Source organism: Poecilia formosa, unplaced genomic scaffold, assembly GCF_000485575.1.
Source record: "Poecilia formosa unplaced genomic scaffold, Poecilia_formosa-5.1.2 Scaffold270, whole genome shotgun sequence".
In the NCBI taxonomy this organism is placed as follows: Eukaryota; Metazoa; Chordata; class Actinopteri; order Cyprinodontiformes; family Poeciliidae; genus Poecilia; species Poecilia formosa.
Genome location: NW_006800209.1, coordinates 50,204 through 55,188, shown reverse-complemented (window position 1 = coordinate 55,188; position 4,985 = coordinate 50,204). Strand labels below are relative to the sequence as shown.

The 4,985-nt window shown below is 45.9% G+C and overlaps 1 pseudogene; it reads right to left on the bottom strand.

The window, feature by feature from the left end:
* Positions 1-469: 469 nt before the first annotated feature.
* The window catches only part of LOC103151038 (matrix metalloproteinase-9-like), a 34,221-nt pseudogene continuing 29,705 nt past the window's right edge, over positions 470-4,985 (bottom strand).

The following is a 4,985-nucleotide window of genomic DNA, read 5'->3' as shown; positions in this document are numbered from 1 at the left end:
AATTTCAGAAAAACTCATGAAACCACACAAAACAAATAGGCTCATGACATAAAATAATAATATTAGATGTTGTTATAAATACCAAAAAAATAAAATGATTAGAATACTGACAAGGGTCTGAACCAGTCAGACATGAATTTTTTTTATCCAGAAAGCATGTGTTGAATTTACTTGTATGGGTCTCAAATTACAGGCCACTATGGTCATCAGTTCACAGCATGTTAGACTGATTGCAAACGACGGTTGTTTTTCCTTCTGGGCCTTTGAGTTGCATTCAGTCCAATGCTGTATGAGTAATAATCAGCCAAATTCAATAGAAGTCAGTCGTTCACATTGCATAAAGCACATACATCATACAAAATCATGATGCACAAACACTGCATCACAGTCTTTCAGTCACCTGCACAAAGAAACAATTGGTTGCTCCAGCCTCACTGCCCAGCTGTGCATGTATCTCAGTTGTTATTTCTTTATTATTTTGGGCATTTCAGAAGATCATACTTCACATTGCCGGTGTGGTCCACCTCCCTGCGAGAATTCAGGCGCCAGTAGAAAAGATCTCTGCAGAAATAAATGTTGCCTGAAAGACAAAACGTTGATGTTACAACGACCACAATGTATGCCATGTTTTGTTGACGTTTGTGGATTTGTGTTCCTGAGCTTTGTTGTAGAAGGCATGTTTACCTTTGTGCTGGAACACATCATGAGCATCATTAGGGACACCTCCAAAGCTGGTTTCGGTATATTTGGGGTATCCTTTGTCAATCATATGGGTCTTGAGATCAAACCTGTAGGGATCAGAGAGAGATTGAGATCTACTGTATGTCCTTTAACAAGATGGGTTAATTTACAGATCTTTTGTCTAAAAAAGGGAGCAATTTCTACTCACCTCCAATTGTTTTCTCCGCTGAAGAGAAGCACTTTGCTCTTCCCTCTATACAGCGCTCCCTCCACCTTCTGTACACTTGGGGGCAAACCAAGCTTCTCAATACTGTGGGGACCTAGCACACTGCTTCCTGTGTACACCCAGAACCTGGTTCCTAATGTAACAATAAAATATGATTAAAATTCTTTTTCTAACATTTCAGTGCTCTGATAAGCTCTTATAAGAACAATCCTTACCTGAAAAGAAGTATATTTTTGTGGTCTGAACATCCTCAAAGGCAGAGTCAATGACAACAGGTAGAGCTGGCCAACTCTGAGAAATGGAAAATGGTCCTGTTCGACTTCCGTCTGTCTTGCTTGATACCTTCCAGAAATACCTGTCAACCAGAAATGCAAGATTAGCACCTCAATAGGTTATGTTTCTAGAGCATAAGTAGAACTAGCTATTTGCTTACCCATCTTTGAAGAAATGCAGATGTTTCTGAATCACAGTGATGGTGTCAAACTTGAGCATCTTGCAGGGGTCTTTGGTGGGATCTACAATGGGTGACACTGTCACGACAGATGAACTAGTCGGATTAGGTATTACTGCAGCGTTGAGAGTAGGACCAGGGCCTGGTGTATTTCCTGCAAAATATGGAAATGTTCTTGGTTAAGGCAAAGTTTTCATGTGTTTGACGAGATTCATTGTGAAAGAGTACTGAGTTGTCAGCTCACCGTAGAGGAACTGAATGCCATCAATGTCGTCCTGATCCAGGGAGAAATCCTCCACATAGCTGTACTGAGGGTACATCAGAGCGTTTCTAACGTTGGAGTGGTACAAACCCAGTGAGTGTCCAAACTCGTGGGCAGCCACCTGGAACAGGCTATAACCTGTAAGATAGCCGGTTAGAAATTTCATAAATTACATAAAATGATAAACGCAGAACAAATTCTTGTATTCCTGTTGCTCACCCAGGTCAGGACAGAAACCCCATGTCTGGTCTCTATCATAATTGTCAGTGGTGGCACACCACGATTTAAAGTCTGTCCTCCCATCAGTCGTACATTCGTCATATGGTATCCCCCGAAATACAAAAGGAAAGTGGCAGGGATCTCCAGCTGGGCTTGTCACAATTACAGAAGTGTCTGGACAAAAAGAGACAAAATAACTGTGGTTAAACAAAGCAACAAACTACTGTGGTAGGACTTTCACACCTTGTGTTTTCTGTTACCCACCACGGTTGGGACAGAAGCCAAATTTCTGGTCTCTATCATGGCTGTCAGTCGTGGCACACCACAATTTGCCGTCTGTCCTCCCCTCACTAGTACATGAGTGGTATTCCTTGCCCCGGTACACAAAAGGAAAGTGGCAGGCATCTCCATCCGAGGTTCCTCCAATTACAGCAGTGTCTGGACAAACAGAGACAAAATAACTGTGGTTAAACAAAGCAACAAGCCACTGTGGCAGGATTTTCACGCATTGTTTCCTGTTACCCACCACGTTTGGGACAGAAGCCATATTTCTTGTCTGTGTCATAGTTGCTAGTGGTGGCACACCAGCGTTTTCCGTCGGTGCGACCGTCGGTGGTGCAGCTCTTATACATCTTACCCAGGAAGGTGAAGGGGAAGACACAGGGGACTCCACCCGCATTTCCACCAACAGTGAACGAGACTGTGAGGATTACAGTTGAAAGCGTAGTTGGATGAGTTCCAGTTTTCCTTCACAAGCTCATAAACATAATGGATAACTTCTGGCTTGTCATTTTTGTCATGCTTACGTTCACTTGGGCAGCCGCCAAATTTTCTGTCTTGGTTGAAGTCGGCTGTGGTTGCACACCAGGGCACGCTGTTGTTTACGCCTTCAGTGATGCAGGTGGTGTATGATTTCGCCCCGTAAGTGAAGGGGAAGTGACATATGGCACCTCCCGCATTGCCACCGTACGTCTTCACCACTGAGAAGACAGATTGGATTGTGTGTTAAAGGAAATCTGTGCAAAGAACACCAGAGGAAGGAGGAAGGTATAAGCACGTGATTTCTGAGGTTTGGTTACCATTTCCTTTTCCCAGAGTCCAGTATTCGTCATCGTCAAAGTGGGCGTCCCCCTGAATGCCCACACCGGGAGCAAAGGCGTGAGCTAGAAGGCCATCCTTACCATCAAAGGGGTATAGATCCCCGTGGTCTAAAAAAAACATGATTTTTATATCAATCAAACATTGATATAAAAATCAATGTTTGATTTTTATAATTCAGCTTCTTAATTTGTTAGAGTGCAAAAGGTTTGATTTAGAAATGTAAAAAAGAGCACATACCAGTTGTTCCAAAGGAGATCATGATGTCTGCATTGCCTTGAAAAAGGCGGGTAAATGTCAGAGGGGTGACATCACTCCACATGTTGAAGGCTCTTGCAACGACATCATCAGTCAGATTGCTGTCTATGTCAGGAGAATAGTTCAGGATCCTGAAGACACAGTGAACTCAAAATTACTAGCTGATCCAGTCTGATTGAAACTTATCAATACTTTTAGTCCAGGTCGGTACCAAAATGCTGTTCATCAACATCCTCGGATGTCCAGTCAAGGGATCCGGGTCACGGCACCAAATTGTCGTGGAAAAAAATTATTACATAGCACTGTTCAGGTGAAATCACTCAATCAGGTTTATTCATATATTGTGCACAATACAGAGAGTTTGTGGGACAATCAATAATGAAGCAATTCTGAATGGAAAGGTCCGCCAGGCATAGTCAACACGAGTTTTATATCAAGGATAAGGAATTGAAAACAAATGGGTGAGACAGTCTGGTTCTCATGCAGCTGTGGGAAACAACTTCCAACCATGTACTTGTAACCCAAATACAGTGATCCCTCGCTATAATGCCATTCATCTTTCGCGGTCTCGCTGCTTCGTGAATTTTTTTGTGCAGTTTTTTTTCACAGTGCATTGTGTTCTGCGTCCTGTTGGTTAAACAGTTTCCGAGCTCCTACTCTACCTGTGTGCCAATAACGTTACGGTATTTAAATACAAGCAGGGGTGCTGCCAGGAATTTTGGACCCCTTGACAAAAATTTAAATTGGGCCCCCCTCACTCAGCTGCTGTTACAATTTCTTGAGTCTATCTGACCCATCAAAAGCGTCATAATTTCAAAGGCTTGCAACTAACTGCCTGGCTTTCTTCGGTCCAATACAGATAACTAGTACAATATTTACTGCTCATGAATTCTACATGAGCAGTAATGTAGGGCCTGCCGGTCAGACCTGGCAGGCCCAAACGTGTAGTGAGGGTCTGCTGGGAACGTCTGGCTGAGTCCCCTGTGAGACAGAGCTTTAACTCCCATCTCCGGCAGAACTTCGGACACGTTCCGGGGGAGGTGGGGGACCTTGAGTCTGAATGGACCGTGTTCCGTGCCTCCATTGCCGAGGCGGCTTATCGGAGTTGCAGCCGCAAGGTTGTTGGTGCCTGTCGTGGCGGCAACCCTCGAACCCGTTGGTGGACACCTTCGGTGAGGGATGCTGTCAAGCTGAAGAAGGAGTCCTATCGGGCCTTTTTGGCCTGTGGGACTCCAGAAGCAGCTGATGGGTACCGACGGGCGAAGCGGCATGGCTCGGGTGGTCGCTGAGGCAAAAACCCGGGCGTGGGAGGAGTTTGGAGAGGCCATGGAGAAAGACTTCCGCACGGCTTCGAGGCGATTCTGGTCCACCATCCGGCGTCTCAGGAGGGGGAAGCAGTGCAGCACCAACACTGCTTATAGTGGGGATGGTGCGCTGCTGACCTCGACTCGGGACGTTGTAGGCCGGTGGGCGGAATACTTCGAAGACCTCCTCAATCCCACCAACATGCCTTCTGTTGAGGAAGCTGAGCCGGTGGACTCTGGGTTGGGCTCTCCAATCTCTGGGGATGAGGTCACCGAGGTGGTCAAAAAGCTCCTCGGTGGCAGGGCCCCGGGGGGGGATGAGATCCGCCCGGAGTTCCTTAAGGCTCTGGATGCTGTAGGGTTGTGTTGGCTCACGCGACTCTGCAATATTGCATGGACATCGGGGGCAGTTCCCCTGGATTGGCAGACTGGGGTGGTGGTCCCCCTGTTTAAAAAAGGGACACCGGAGGTGTGCTCCAATTACAG